General features: G+C 37.5%; 1 protein-coding gene and 1 long non-coding RNA gene across 7 annotated transcripts in view; both read left to right on the forward strand.

Moving 5' to 3' along the window:
- The first annotated feature begins 610 nt into the window (after positions 1-610).
- LOC123647153 lies at positions 611-4,078 on the forward strand. The gene is made up of 4 exons (XR_006738148.1): positions 611-1,476; positions 2,895-3,000; positions 3,234-3,346; positions 3,991-4,078. It is a non-coding gene; the product is annotated as an uncharacterized LOC123647153 (long non-coding RNA).
- A 1,109-nt stretch (positions 4,079-5,187) lies between these two features.
- The window catches only part of TFEC (transcription factor EC), a 185,034-nt gene continuing 173,309 nt past the window's right edge, over positions 5,188-16,912 (forward strand). For 2 of the 6 annotated variants that reach the window (XM_045564398.1, XM_045564402.1), the window contains exons 1-6: positions 5,188-5,519; positions 6,025-6,240; positions 6,340-6,526; positions 6,894-6,979; positions 8,004-8,144; positions 16,664-16,849. The gene's annotated coding sequence lies outside the window, so the exon portion shown is untranslated. Of the gene's footprint in view, positions 5,520-6,024; positions 6,241-6,339; positions 6,527-6,893; positions 6,980-7,690; positions 7,755-8,003; positions 8,145-16,663; positions 16,850-16,912 lie in introns of all 6 variants that reach the window. The other 4 variants (XM_045564400.1, XM_045564401.1, XM_045564403.1 and 1 more) reach the window with 3 other exon arrangements.

Below are 16,912 nucleotides of genomic sequence, written 5' to 3' on the forward strand. Positions count from 1 at the left end.
GTAAGTCAAGGACCATCTGTATAAATGGCCAACAAGACCATAAAAAGATGCTCAACATCTTTGGTTATCAGGGGAATGTAAATCAGAACCACAGTGAGGTACTACTTCATACCTGCTAGGATAGCTATTATAATAAAACAAAACAAAACAAAACAAAACACCAGAAAATAACAAGTGTTGGCGAGGATGTGGAGGGATTAGAACACTCTTACATTGCTGGTGAGAATATAAAATGGTTCAATCATAATGGAAGCAACCCAAATGTTCATCAGTGGATAAGTAGGTAAACAGATATGGTATATATGTATAATGGAATATTATTCAGTCATAAGAAGGAATGAAGTGCTGACATTTGTTATAATGTGAATGAACCTTGAAAATACTATGCTACATGATAGAAGCCAGACATACAAAGTCACATATTGTATGATTCCACTTATATAAAATATCCAGATTGGATAAATCCATAGAGACAGAATGCAGATTTCCAGCAGCTAGAAATAAGAAGCAATTGCTTAATGAGTAGGGGGTTTTCCTTTGGAGTGATGGAAATGTTTGGGAACTAGACAGAGGTGGTAATTGCATAACATTGTGAATGTACTAAATGTCACTGAATTGTAATTTTAAAATAGCTAATTTTATGTTATGTGAATTTTATTTCAATAAACCATTTTTTAAAAATTCCAGGAAATATTTGAGACTGGCTTGAGGCAAACTTTCTCCAGTCTCAGAAAACTATCTCTCATCAGAAAATTCCACGGGAATATCCAATGTATTGTTGCCTAATGGTTCATAATAATGTAACTTCTTTCTCCAGGAACAGTTGCATCACCTGTTCCAATCACTTTACACCAAATATGACTCTAGCAATGCCACAGGTAATGTAAGTCAAGTTGTCATAAGGCAATTATTGATCCAGGGTTACCAAGGTAAGTTTACAACATCACAGGTTTTAAAAAAGGACCCAACACAAAATATTTACAAAGAAGCTTCCCCACAAACATAATGAGTATAAAGTAAATCCCCTTCCATGACACCAGGATTCTGTATCTGGCAAGTGACAACACATGATGGTGTGGGGGCAGGAGGGTATGTGGGTGAGCTGGGGAAGCCATAGGGGCATATCTTCCCCAAGGGTACATTTTATAAGCATAAAATTTAAAAAACAGAAATGAAAGGAAGAAGGTTCTCTAAATTGATTATTTTATGGACCTTCTTGAGAAAAGTGATTTGGGGCTGATTGATTTTAATGACACATTAATCACATATGCTTAATGGTAGGGTCTCAGGGTAGAGGAGACCCATTTGGGACTGTTTTCTAAGTCTACAACCAAATATTTCCTGAACCTGCTCGTTCCACAGATCCCTTTGACTCTCCTTCTGTTGCTCTCAGAATAAAGAGAAAAGAATGCGAATGAAGGGATGCCAATTACTAATTGAGTGGCAAGTGATACTGACTGAAATTGGCAGAATGGGGTAAGTATAGGTTTAAGTATTTGTCTTAAAGTGCTTCTTGGGCTTTTTCACATGGCATACTTTGAAAATGCTATTTGTATGGCACTTTGAAGTAAATGGATGAGGTCTTAGATCTAGAAGTGACCATCCTAGAAGATCTGGCTATTGTAGTCCTGGAGACCCTGAGTTAAAAAGATAAAGATATCTGTGCATCTGTTACACATACGTGGCACAGCCACTCTGCACAGCTCAGCTACATAGATGTTGTTATTAGGTGACATGGGGGACCAAGGGGAGCCTTGAAAATAGAGTATAATAAACCTCAAGAAGATACCACTTTACACGCATTAGAATAGGTAAAATTAAAAATACTGACAATACCAAGTGTTGGTGAGGTTTTGGAGCAACTGGAACTCTCGTATATTGCTCATTGGAGTGTAAAAGTGTACAACATTCTGGAAAAGAGTTTGGCAATTCCTTAAAGAGTTAAACATTTACCCTATGTCCCCATTTCCTAGTGGAAACATCTAGGTATTTACCCAAGAGAAATGTCACAAAAAGACCTGTAAAAGAATGTTCATAGCATCCTTATTCCTAATAGCCAAAAGGTTAAACAACTCAAAGTCTATCAATAAGAGAATAGGAAAAATTGTGGTATATTCACATAATGGAATGCTAGTCAGCAATAAAAATGAAAGAATGACTAACACATGCAACAACATTGATAAATCTCAAAAACATTATGTTATACAAAAGAAACCTGACACACAAAAAATAAATCTAGAATGGTTTCATTTATATGAAATTTTAAAAGAGAACAACAAAGCTATGATGATAGAAATTGTATCATTATTTTCCTGGGAGACAGGGATTTGACTGGGAATGGGATAAGGAAAGTTTTGGGGAGATGGAGTGTTTTATATCTTGATTAAGATAGTGATTACATGAAATGTAAAGATTTGTCAAAAACTTTTCAGGGTGTACCCTTAAAATGTGTGCATTTTATTGTGTAAAAATTATATCTGATAAAATAAAAAATAAAGCAAGTATGCAATTCATTATTATGGTGGTAATGATCAGGAAAAATAAAACTTGGAGATATTAAAACTGGTTACCTCTGGTAAGTGGAATTGGAGAAATATCAGTTTTATTTTATTTTATTTTATTTGCATTTAAAGGACACTAGAGGTACCCATGGTGGGCACAGGGTGGTGAGGGGAAGAGAGAGGGCTGTGGATACAGGGTTTGAATGCCTGAGCCTCATCCATGGCATAGAAATTGTCCTTGGGGTTGGGCTAAGAAGGGAACATCATGGAGGACACTCTTTAAGAGCTTAGGGGCTGTGTTGGTCCAGGACCTACCTAAGGAAGTCTACTTTTCTGGTCAACCTATTGAGTGAGAAGCCCTTATTCTCTCTCTCTGTTTTGTTATTTCCCCAGATTAATGGGATAAAAGTACTTTTTGTTACGTGGGTGAATCGTGTAATGCTGAAGTCAATGCTTTTAGTGTACCTGTCACCAGAATAGTATACATTATGCCTGATAGGTAAGTTTTTATCCTTCACCCCCTCCCAACCTCCTCACTTCTTAGTTTCCTATGTCCTTTACACTATTTTATTAATATAACCATGTATATCCATCATTTAGCTCCCACTTATAAGTGAGAACATGTGGTATTTGTTTTTCCCTTCTTGAGACACTTCACTTAGGATAATGGTCAACAGTTCCATCCAAGTTGCTGTAAAAGACATTATTTCGTTCCTTTTCATGGCTGAGTAGTACTCCATGGTGTATACCATGTTTTCTTTATCCACTCATCCGTTGAAGCCGTTATTCCACCTGTGCATGGAAGATCTCCACACTACCTGTGTGTCAGGATTTCTACTATGCAGGTAACAGTTCTCTGTAGGTAGCTTAAATCTTTGCACTTTGAATAATTCTGTCATCATTTGGATCTCTTTCTGCTGCCCCTCAGGATATGGGTGAAGATAGGAGAATGAGGGGGATCTCATACCTGAACTTTGGGGATGGATCTGGGCCCTCCAGAACTCCTGAATTTGGGAAGGGGGTGAATACCCTAGCTTTATTTATGAAATTTTAGACAAATAGAGTAATTTTGATGATGTGTTATGGTGATCTGCTAGCTTAAATTTCTAATCAAGAAGTAACTTTGTAGAAAGAGGGAGGAGATTTTGCTCAGATGACAGGAAATTGGTGGGAGAAAAGATGAAGATTTCAGCCCAATGTATTTGATGTTGAAGAGGTGTTTTTTGATTCCACATAGCGTTCTACCCTTTAAAACAAACTGCATAAAAATAGAAAGTGTCCAGCATAGTATGGACTCACATAATTGACACCAAATTTTTGGATTGGGTTGAAAAATAAAATAGTGAAGTTTGTTTCCTTTTAAATTCAAAAGATAATTTCCTCTACCTACTAGTAAGCCTTTAAATTAAATATAGAACTAATCTCAGTGTTTCTGGAGCCCCTTCCTCAGAGAAGGAGCAATTGAACATTTTTATTTCTCTGTGTGTAGTATAGCCTATTAAACTTGGCATGAAGACACTGAAGACAAAGGCTGTGAGAATTTAACAGTAAGGAAGAGTTTTGCTGCCACCTAATGGGCAAGTATAATATTTTTTCAATTTTCAACAATAATTTCCTTTTACCTCATGAACGTTCATATACAACTGTAATAATTATTTTAACAAATATACTTTAATTGCCATTTACTTTGTTCATTTCTATTAATTTTAATATTATTAGTGTGTGTAGTTTTCTATATGTGTGTTGTGGTGGTGGTAATGCAGTAGGTATGCGAATATAGGAACTTAGTTTGACTAACTTTTTAATCAGAGCACCATGATTTGTTTTCTATGATTTTATTTAAGTAAAATTTAATGAAGGTTTCAGGATCTAACATGTGGGTTATAAACACTGAACTTTTTTTCTCAAAGAACTTTGAGAAATTCTAGTAAATCTATGAGTGAAGTGAAGAATTAGTCATAATAAGAGGAGATGGTGGGAGAAATAAACAGGTTGAACTTTATTTTAGGAAAAGCAGGAAAGATAGTGTGTGTGTGTGTGCATGTGTGCTTGTGTGTGTTGATAGAGAAGGGTGTATTTGACCAACTGAGCTAAAAATGTTTAAGGTTGCTTTTCTTTGCTTTTACATTGTATTTTTTAAAATACAGGGAGGGGTTTATTTTTGCCTCCTTTGCTCATTGATGAAGAATGCCTGGCTCATCATAAGTGTTAATAATTGTTGGATAAAATATATCTATGTGTCTCCCTAGACTATAGAAAATAGAAGAAAGGAAACAAAATCACTGATCATCCCACTTGTAACATAAACCACATTAGTCTTTTGAAGACACACAACTGTGTAACCTGCAGTTCACAGGGCCTCTTCTGCCCCTTCAGTAACCAATGAGGGCTGCTGGAAGATTTAGGATACAAAATCCCTCATCTACATATCCTTTCTGGAATATTTTTCAGATCCCAGGGATCTTCCCCCATTGCTAGTTTCCCTGTGGTCCACACTCTGGCATTTCTATTCACCCTCTGGGATTCTGAGGTATAGTTGTCTGAATATATTATGCCTTTTCCCCATTGGATGCATAGACCTTCTTAGCTACCCTATTCCTTCATCCTCCGCAATGCTATTATACCTGATTTTCTAAGAATATGTGACCTCCTTACTTTAGAATGAGGGCCATTTTAGAAAGGAATTACAAGGTTGAAAGGATCACAGTTAAAGTCCTATTTATCTTGGAGTTTCTCTTATATCACACATGTTAAGGAATCTAAATACTTAGGGCTTCCCAGAAATGAGAACTTCCAAAGGTGCCTGGCCAGACCTTGCCTTTGAACATGGGTCTCCTCTCCAGCTCCACACATTTTCTTCCTCAACATTCTCCATTCAAAACTCCACTATCTTTCCTGGAAAAACTACCAGTTCCCACAGGAAGGGCCATCACTCCCTGGATTCACCCAAGTTTGATACTCTGGGCTTTGGCTGGTGGACATGGATGCTCATCTTCAGCTCTCTAAGAGACAGTGAATGTAGGTCCTACAATTAGAGCTTCCTTTTTGTTCTTTTCATGGCAGGAACAGGTCTGCTGATCTCATTATTGGCTGATTTATGACTTACAGGACCCTTCCGCAAAGGAAATGCCTAGGAGTAGTGATTGGAGGTGAAAATATGCACATTAGCATTCAGATGTGAAAGAAAAAAAATAACCTGTTTATTTTCTTTATTTTGATATCATTTTGCTTGCAACCCTCCATTTTTGTTACTGGGGGATTGTGGGAATGGGCATATACTTGTCAATTAGGTAGCTCATGCTTTTCTGTTTTAAAATAGTCTCTTTTGTTAAGCTCAGTCTTTCACATATTGTCTTCTTTCTTTTCCAAAGCTCACAGCAGGGCCAGGAGGAACATCTGCTTTGCATTTTGTCTCTATCTGCGACTCCTATGGAACTTGGTTGTGTTCTTTTGACATCAAATCCCACTCTCATAATATATACCACATTAGTATTTTGATAACACATAACTGTGTAACTTGCAGTTCACCAGGGCCATCACTGAAGATTCCATACTGCTGCCACTGCTAATGTGTCCTCAGGTGGTACATGGTGAGGAGATTGCTTCTGGGGAACTTGGCCACCTCTCCCACCTGGTCAAGTCCTGTCTGACTATTTCTGGCTTAGCAGATCTCCCCCTAAGGTCCAGTTGTGACTCTGACTCAATCCCTGACATGAGAAGTTGACCCCAGAACTCTGTTGTAAGTTAATTTCCTACTCATCCAGACTCCTTAGGTAAGCTCATTTCATCTACCTTCTACCACATGTGGGAATTTTTCTATCACTTCGCTGTACCTCAGGAGGCAAAGGGAAGATGTAGGACTACCCAGCTCCGTATATCAGGACTCGTTTATCTGCCCTTGCTGCTTTCCTGTTCCCCAAGGTGTGAGTGAAGTGGAGCACCAACTCAGTTCTCAGACTTGTTCTCAATGTATTTGGAGTTTCTATCAGAATGTCTATCAACTACGGGGATGAGGCCCCCTTCAGGTACCTGCAGCATCCTTTCCCTGGACTTGCCTCATCTGAACTTCTCTCCTTATTCCCTGCACCTTGCACTTTCCCACCTCGTACACTCTTCTTCCCAATCATCCATCCCAAGCCCATAGGCAGATGTGTGCTTCAGGGTGTTATACAATATGCTAAATCTTCTCTGCCTATACCTTATAGGAAAATTTTACATTCAGACCTCCAACTTTGATATGCAATGGCTGGCTTTGGATTAGAACATTCTTTACTTTCTCAACAAAGCCTAACTTTCAAGAATATTCCCTTGCTGTGGACTCAAACATTTAAGCTTTGAGCTTCAAAGAGAAGCCTCTTTGTTCTAGGTTCTTACCACTCTCTCTTTTTCTAGGACAGTGCCTTAGCCTCAGTGGTGGAAGGAATGGCTTTTAAGAAAAGGAAAAAGCAGGATTAATACAAGTGAAAATACAATGTGAGGTATTTCAAAATGCTTTCATTTTCAAAAATTGATTTATTTATTTCTTACAGAACAGAATAAGCCACATTGAGGAAGGGTATGTTCCATCTTACAACAGCAATGCTCTGGGATATCCTTGATATAATAGGTTCCTACTAAAATGCTGAAGAGATGGGCAAAGTTGTAGAAGAGGAATATTTGTTTGCAGTTATTGTTATTGCTGTTACATGGGGAATGGCAAGAGCTGATTTTTATTGTTTTGGTTTGAATCACATTCAGATAGAAGCCGTGGGTGGGGTATAAGGGAGTGGGAACGTGCAGCTCATTCTTCTTGCTCCTGTTATAATCATAGAATAAATACAAATTTGAATTAACATGCAAATAAAATTTAGTAATAATATGCCAGCAATAACAATTTTTATTTGTATAGCACTTGACAAAATATTTTTATTTCATCATCTTGTATAGCACCTATGAAACCTTTGAGTTAGGAATTGTAAGTTCTACTTCACAGATGAGAAACAATTAAGTGACTTGCTCACATGTGTAGCTAATCCATATCAGCTGATGAATGGTGTTAATACATACATTGTCATTGATGTTGTTAAGTCATACTTAATATCTCCCCTAATACATGATATAGTTAATAACAATAGCCTCATTTATTTTCTATGTGACCATCTTTCACTTATTTGAAAGTCCTTATTATGCGTCCTCATTTTGTCTGTCAGATCTATCTTAATGTTGATAAGAAAGAAAGGAGCAAAAAAAGCTGGAAGGAAGGATACATCCAAGGTGGGTTGAAGGGTCACTGTCAGGGGAAGAAATAGGAGTGTGTGGAACCATAAAGCTAAGTCCGGAAGTCCTGCTTTGAGGCCTTTCAACTCCACTTAGAGTCATTTCTCTTGATTTTTACCCTCCACTAAACCAAGTCAGGTGGAATCTCAGACTTGCAGCAATAGCAATAAAATCACGTAGGTCAAACTATTCAATGCAGAAATTCCATAGCACTCAGCACTGTGATGGTAAATGGTTAACCAACAGGTCTCCACGGAAAACAAAGGCTCTTGTTTTTAATGTTTGCGGATTTCTGTGGTGCATCTACTCCCATGATTGCCAATTTCAACCTACTGAAGTGATGTCAGTGAATATGGAGTTTGGAAGAGATGCTAACTACTGTCTCTGGTGAGCTGGTATAAGCCAGATTTAACAAACCACTGAAAGGTTATAGTCACTCTAAGATGCTATCCAGCCTTCACTTTGAACAGGCCTAGTGACCAACATTATCATTCTACCATTTGATAGTTCTAATTATTATAGCTCTTTTCCTGATCTTGTTTTGAAACTACTTTTGCTCTACTTTGATTCACTGGCCGTAGTTCTCCCTGTTTATCATCACTTAAACCTTTCCTTCTTCAGCATGGGTATTCTTTGCTCATTAGATTAATGCATATGTGACATTTTTCAGATGTCAAACCATTCTCATAATTGTGTTTTAATGATATTTTTCATTCTTAATATTCCTTTACAAATTTGATGTTTATAACTGATCACACAACATGGCTTAATAGAATGCTTATATTCTTTTAGATAAATATCTTTCTAATGTAGACTAAGCCTATATTAAGTTTTTCTTTTCTTTCTTTTTAAATTGTTACATAATATTTTTCACTGTTATGGGGTACAAGTATTTGTTCCATACGTAGTATGTGTAATGATCAAGTCAGGATATTTGAGAGATCCATGACCTTGAGTATTTATCATTTATCATTTACACATTTCTATGTGTTGGAAACATTTTAGTCCTCTCTTCTAGCTACTTAATTAATTCATTTTTAGCAGTCACATGACATAATTGGTTAATATTGAGCATATGATCTGCTACCAAAAATCCCCTTGGTCTTTTTCATGAGGATGGCTATTTATTCACATCCTCCTTGTCCTGTGCAACCAATTTGTAGAATGTTAGCATGAAATGATCCACTTGTACATCATCTAGTCCAACCTCCTAATTTTAAAAATGAGAGAACTAGAGATCATCAGGGTTAACTTATTTAAGGAAGATTACACAGCTTTTTGGAGACAAAGCCAGATCTAGCTCCAGATCTTATGACTACTAATTCTGTGCTCATTTCCCTGCAATTCTATTATTTCTTCTTGTTATTAAGGCACTGTGAGATAAAAAGAGCAGGTTTTATCACCTCGCTTCTAAACAGGTTAAAACTCAGGAATACCAAGTGCTTTGCCTAAGGTTACATGGGCAATGATGGCAATTGATTTTTTGAACTTAAATACAAGGGTGTTATTTTTCATGTTTTCAAGTATAGCCCTTTCTGTTATATTTTTAAGCTGAATTGTAATTTTGACCCTGTAATACAGGAATTTCCCTCCCATTTACCTGTTATTTACAAGTATGATTGGATTCTGTCAGCCAGGATCCTGCCAGAACACAGAAGCCAACTCAGATGGCTCAAGAGACTTTAGACAAAGGTATTGTATTAATTTCCCAGGGCTGCCATAACAAATTACGTAGACTAAGTGGCTTTAAACAAAAGAAATTTATATTCTCGCAGTTAAGAAGGCTAGAAGTCAGAAATCAAGATGCTGACAGAGTTGGTTCCTTCCAGAGGCTCTGAGGGAAAAAGCGTCCATGCCTCCCTCCTAGCTCCTGCTGTTTGTCCACAGGCCTTGGCATTCGTTGGCTTGTAGAAGCATCGCTCCACTCTCTGCCTTCATCTCCACGTGGCACACATGGCCTTCTTGTTATGTCTCCCTGTGTTTTGTCCTCTTCTTACAAGGACACCAGTCATTGGATTTAGGACCCACCCCAAATACCAGATGATTTCATCTTGAGATCCTAGTTATTTACATCTGCAAAGATCTTATTTCCAAATATGGTCACATTCTGAGGTTTTGGGTAGACATGAATTTTGGGGGACACTATTTGAACCACTAGGGGGACCATTTATGGAATTGTGGGTAGACTAAGAAGACAAATAAGCATGGGAAGTCCTTACTAACTGTAGGCGTGAAGCGGCAGAGCGGAAATTGTGCTCCATTGAGATCTGGAGAACTGGAGGAGGAATCCTTGCTGGAGAGAGATGCTGCCCCTGCCAGGACACTAGGCTCAGAGCAGGTGGAGAGTAGGAAAGAAATACTTTGATTACTTTTTCCTCTCAGCCTCTGATCTCCTTCAGATAATTCTCGTTAGCCAAATCCAGGTGTATTTGTTTCCTATCACTGCTGTAACAAATGACCACAGACTTAGTGGCTTAAAACAGTACACATTTATTATCTTACAGTTCTGTAGGTCAGAGGTCCTACAGAGGTCTCACTGGGCTAAAATATTAATAAAAGTGTCGGCAGGGCTGTGTTCCTTTCTGGAGGCTCTAGGGTAGGGTCCCTTTCCTTGCCTTTTCCAGTTTCTATATGCCATCCACTCATGGCCTCCTCCTCCATATTCAAAGCCAGCAATAGCAAATTGAGTCCTCACATAGCATCACTGACCTCTTCTGCTGTGCACGATAACATATCCGCAGGTTCCAGGAGTTAGGATGTGGACATCCTTGGAGGGCCATTATTCTGCTTATCGCATCAGTTGACAGTCTGTAGCATTCAGCCTCTGGGATGGAAGCCTGTACAGTTAGGAGGCCATCTACAAGAAAAACAGTTGAAAATTACATTAGGCACAGGTTTGGAAGGGGCTGCACCTAAGGGGTCTTGAGCTGAAGCTTCATTAGTTCCATAGTAAATCAGTCTCTCCTCCTGGGCACAAAGCAGGGCAAAGCTGGGCAGAGAATGACACGTAAGGGGTGGGGAGAATGAGCAAGGACCAGAACCATAAGCCTTGTAACTTCCTCAAGAGAGCTGATTAAAATGTGAACTTGTTGGAGTCCTCAGGGCAACATCCATCTTCAAGCCTAAATTAGCTAATATTTGATCATCTTGTTCATCAGGATAGCATGAGAGATGACCAACAGCTTAGTGAAACGGATTTACACCATGCCTTTGTAGAGCTTGGGCTTTCTTCCCCCATTGTTTCCTCTTACTGCATTTAGGCAAATATATAAGAATGCTATTGGGCTTAGTGCATTCCCAGCCACCCAGTATCATTCCTTAGCCTTTTAAGGCAGTGTGGAATAATGGCATCTTTCTCTACTGTCTTACCCTCAAATGGCCTACAAAGAGTTGTTCACTCAATAATCCAGAGAGGGTACAACTGAGCCTTAGATTTTATAATTAGAAGTTCAGGCATATTGTATAGCCTGTGGAAATTCCATCTTCAATTCTAAATTTGCTTCTTTCTTGTGACTTTGTAGGGTATTTGATTCAAAATTTTCCTTCTAGACCTCTAATTTCTAGGACTTTACAGTGCAGTCATATGAGAGTGAGTCAGCAGTTTAATTCCAATGTCTGCCCCACCACTACCCAGGGACTTTCTAACAAGAACTGTTATTACTTTTATTATTGTGCAAGTGGGATAAAGAGGAACTATATTAAAAAGAATAGAGAAGTGAAGAATACCAATTGCCCATGTCTTAATAGTTTTTTAAAAAGTAAAGGAGTAAACTCCACTTTAGATTTTACTCTATGAAAATAGATTATTTCCTGAAGAAAGTTTTGTTTTGAGGGTGTTTGCTTTATTTGTTCTATTCTGTGTGTTAGATGAATTCCCCTATTGCCACGGTTGTACCAACCTTCTAAATAAGAATTACGTTGAAAAGAGAAAAATTAAGAGAATTAATTGTACTGATAGAATGAAGAGGTTAGCATACATAATCTAATGATAGACATTTTGGCTAATGTCATTCTTTTCTCAAAAAGGTCCATTGAATGAGCAAGTCACAAATAACCATAATGAAGTTATATATGGGTCATTTCTAAGTCCACAGTATGAATTCTATTCCTTGTAATCTATTAGCCAAGGTCTTCATTTGGTATTAACATCTTAAAAAGTGACATTTCTAATTTTATAGTAAACATTTTTTAGTTTTTTCCCTCCAGATAGTTAAAGAAAATATGAAAGGAAAGTGGTTAGCAATGGAGTAAAAATCAAAGGAAACTCAGGGAAGGGGGACTTAAAATGCAAGTAATGGTTATTGCAAGTGCTGGCATGTTCCAGAAGCTCACTGTCTCACTTAAATGGTCCATGGAGCACGTCTTAATCTATGATTCAACAGCAATGCCAACACAAAATGCTATTTTAACATGTCCTATGCAAATCTTAAATACTGAAAGATCTCAATTGGCCTTCCAGCTCTGTCGCTTACTAGCTGTGTGATTTTGAGCAAGGTACTTAAATTCTTCAAGTCTCTATCTTTTAAGTTTTAAAGTGAGAATCATAAGATTTGCCCTAAAGTGTTGTCAGAATCAGAGGTAATGTCTGTAAAATACCTATCATCACCCCAAGCAATTATGGTGCAGCATTACTAATATTACCATATTTCATAGAAATTTATAATTATTCGTGACTTTTTCTTGTATATTATATTTACTTTAAAAATAAGAATCAAGGATTAAAAATAATCTCTACCTCAGGAATTATATGGATTCATTTGTTAATAGGATGATGATGATCTTGGGTGAAATAGACAACATACAAATTTCTGAATCTTTCTCAGTCAAGTGTTTTCCTTTGAACATATGGTCCGCAGATGTTTATTAAAACATGTCTCTTCCTTAGTAAGAGAAATGGAGAGCTCAATTATAGCTAAGTTTTCCATCTTACATTTTATAATTCTTTGAACTCTGGACCACTGATAATTTTAAAAGCAATAGGAAGAATAAAATTGTTATATTTTATATAAATAAAATGCAATATTTTATGTAAATAAAAAAGATAAATGCTTAAAAAATAAATATATGAACATCGAATCTTTATAGTGAGTGATAGCAAGAAAAATCACTTACTGATTTTCCAGATTTTTCTGAATGAGTTAAAAATGTCATAAAACTTTATTTTAGTTTCTTCATCTATAAAGTAGGGGGAAAAAAACCAATAAATCTTTTCCTCTCCGGTATCACAAATGTGAGGCTTTGTTGTCAAGGTCCCTGGGGCAGAGTTTCTTAGATGTCCATTAAGATTCTTCTCCTCTTCTCTTATAAAGAAATCCTGAGTTTCCAAAAGGTGTGTGGCTGCCTGACTAGGCATTACACTTCCCAGTTTCCCTCACAGACTTAGTGCAAACCAAAGGGACAGGAGAGAAAGTGATGTGTGCTACTAGTAGGGTAATGAAACTGGGACAACAACAATGGCTCAGAGCTGGAAGCCCCCTTTGAGGGTGGCAGATTATTTCACCAGACCTGGGACTGCTTATCTCTGTATAATTCAAGGAGCACAAAATAAACTTCTACCTTGTTTAAAACACTCTTATATGGGGTCTCTATTTTAGAAGCTTAGCCAATGCTCTACTAATTTAATACCTCAGAGGAAGACAGCGCTAATCTAGAGAAAATGTAGGTTGTTTCTAGATAAATGGACCACATTTGTTTACCGCCCTGAGTGTACACTCCTGATAGTTGGTGGTGGCAAGTCAGAAACATCAGAGATTTTTAAAAACCTCACAGATTTGTATTGAGCTGCTGTTTTATGGGTCTGAACTGTGCCAACATTAATAGTCTCAGACATTCTCAAGCAGCTTTTGGAATGACTGCTTTCTTGGCTGCTCTGACGTCAAGATGTAAACTCATGGCAGCCTTAACCTTTCTTCTTTAGTGCCAGACTTTGCCCTGTGGTTTCTGCGGCATGGACCACCCAGACTTTGCCTCTTTGCCCTTTGCCTCTTTACTTGGTGCATGACTTCCAAAAACTAGAACCATGGACTATGTAGTTGTCCTTTGTCCCTGGGAATGCTGGTCCTTGTCTGTTTTCTGAGGCATTAACCACTGGGCTATATTTAAAGGGGTAACTTTTTGATAGATTCAAAGTTAATTGAAATTTAGAAAAATGACTTCTGTAGAATTTGAGATTTGTAAACCCAGGAGATGCTAATCTTGCTGATCATATGTAACAGAGGGAAATTTTGTTGGAACAGTAGAAACCAACAACTATTAAGTAGTTTGCAAAATATGTCACAGTAATCCTATCTCATAGTACGTTTTCCTCCCTGTTATGTGTTTTATGGAAGACTTGATTGATTTAGAGATTCATTTAAGTTTTCTTGGCTGATGTGCCTGCCTGCCTTCTTAAGCCTACATTGCCGCCTGCTGGCTTTTCTTTCTAAATAACACTTCTAATGTCTCCAGAAATAGGTCCACAGGTTTTTGTTGTGTTTTCTTTTGTTAATTTTGGAGCCACATATGCTGCCTCCATGTTTTTCTCTTTATTTAGATCAAGATTCCTGATATTTCCCATTAAAAAGCATTTTTTGAAAATAACTAACCTTTAGCAAATAAAATCTCTTCCCTTCTCCTCCCCTAATTTCCCTCTTCTTCCCCTCCTCCCTTTTTTCTCCTCCTCCCCCTTACCCCTGTCCTCCCCCTCTTCCAACTTATCTTCCTGCTTCCAAAATTGAATTTCTTCCCACCCCAATCTATTCTCCACAAAGCAGCCTGGGTGATCCTTTGAAAATGTAAGTTGAATCATGTTCCTCCTCTGCTCAAAACCTGATGCTTTCTAACTCACTAAGAATAAAATTCATTGTCCTCATCATAGTCTATAAGGGACTTGGTTCTTCCTTTGTTTCTCTGGTCTCATCCCTTATATTCTTCCTCTTGCTCATGTTGCCTCAATCTAAATGGCTTTTATACTATTCTTTAAGCACAAGAACACACTTACCCCAGGACCTTTGTACATGCTGTGTCCACTGCCTGGAATGCTATTCTCTCAAGTGTCTACATGTTTTACATTCCTTCATTTAATTCTCTGCTCAAATGTCAACTTAATGAGGAGCACTTTCCTGACCATCTATCAAATTTGCCCCTCCCTCCTCCTCCTCCTCCCCCCACTCACACACACACAGACACACACACACACACACACACACACACACACACACACACAGCCTTTGCCTATCACTGTGTTTCTCTCTATCATAGCAGAGAATTTGTCTAATTTGTTCACTGAACCACTCCTCCAGTGCCTAGAATAGTGCCTAGCATGTGGTAGATGATGAATAAGTATTTAACACATTAAAAATAATTGAACACTTTGTTAGCAGGGTACTTCATAAAGAACATGTTTTCAATTATAATTGTCCCTCAGTATCTGCCAGGGACCAGTTCCAGGACCCCTTAAATCATCTCTAGATTACTTATAATACCTGATACAATATAAATGCTATGTAAATAGTTGTTATATATTTTTTTGTTTGTATTATTTTTATTGTCTCTTCTTTTTTCTTCCCCAAATATTTCCAGTCGACAATTTGTTGAATCTAGAGATGCAGAACTCGCCGTAAGGAGGGCCAACTATATTCTACAAACTAGAGTTAGAAATTAGTTGAAAAGTTAAATAATTTCCAGAATAGAATTTTCCATTAATTACTAAACATCTATTTACTACCTAATGTACTTTGTTATATAAACAGAGAAGTATTATTGTCCCCATTTTATAAATGACAAATATAAGTTTAGAATACTTAAATGACTTGTCCACAGTAATGCAAACAAGTTAGTAAGAGGTCTACCTCTGCTGGTAACTGGTTTGCATTACTTTGGGCAAGAATCCAGATCTCCTAGCCTTGTCCTCTTTCCATTCTATCACATTGCTCTTCCATGTATCCACTATAGAGGGAAGATAGCCATATATTACATAGGGGTGAGCGGAGAATATTGTTCTTTGAAATATGGATATTAAATGGCACACTACTTTTGAAGATAAAGTAATTGTAATCTCACCTGCTGAGCCCGTCAGAATTGGCTAGGTTATAATACATAACTCCTTATGTCTCAGTAGTTTTAATACAATAGTTTGTTTTTCATTGGTGCTACAAGTCCAACGTAGCTTATAGAGAGGCTTTGTTCATCAGAGTTGCTTGGGGCCTGGGTTGATGGAAGCTCCGTTTGCACACCTGCTTTGGTGATCACCGAGGCAGCTGCAAAGGAGGGCTGTAAAGTCAAGCACTGGCAAGGAAAGATTTCAAACTCTCTCACTTCATTCACCAGAACTAGTCTCATGGCTACTCCTAACTTTGAGTGAGCTACAAGTATAGGAGAATTGAATATAAGTGAAAGTTGTCAACACTGGTAATGATTTTCACCCTCACTCATTGACAAATGCACTCTCACACACACACACACACACACACACACACACACACACACACGTGCATCTGTATGTTACTTTTCTTTTTTTCTTTCTTTTCTTTTCTTTTTTTCATAGGAAGATAACCCACTTTTCCTATAAGACCCCTTGACTGTGGTGAGCCTAGTGCTTCGGTTTTACCTGTTGACTTCTCAGAAGAGTAGGTGACATCCAGAAAGACTGAAGCCGATTATGATGACTGAGAGACAATTTAACTTCTCCTGGGAGCTTTCACCTAAGAGTGGCAATATTGTCCTCTTATTACACGTTTAAATGTGTATTGGCTACTCAATTTTTATATTAACCACTTCTAACTTTTATTTGTATATAGATAGTGGTTGATAAGATAATAAAATATTTTACAGGAAAAAAAGAATTGAGCTGGTCTTTGTAATTGCAAATTGTTCAAATCATGCTCTCTTAAATATTACTATATTACTCATTCTCTTTAATTTTATAGTCAGGAATATGAGAAATGAATGTAAAGTGAGAAAGAGGAACTAAACCATGGTTTATATAGTCTGGCCTCCCTCAGAAGTAGAAAAGTGGAGAAGTAGGAGTAAACAGAAAGATAATGCTTACAGTACGTAAAAAGCAAGTGGAAAGATGGCCTGTCATGGATTATGTTCCTGAGCCATTATCAAAGGTAAGTTTTCCTTGAATTCTTTAATTAGAACTATAAAGTATAAAATTATTCTTACTCAGGCTT

This window comes from Lemur catta, chromosome 11 (assembly GCF_020740605.2).
Source record: "Lemur catta isolate mLemCat1 chromosome 11, mLemCat1.pri, whole genome shotgun sequence".
Lineage (NCBI taxonomy): Eukaryota > Metazoa > Chordata > Mammalia > Primates > Lemuridae > Lemur > Lemur catta.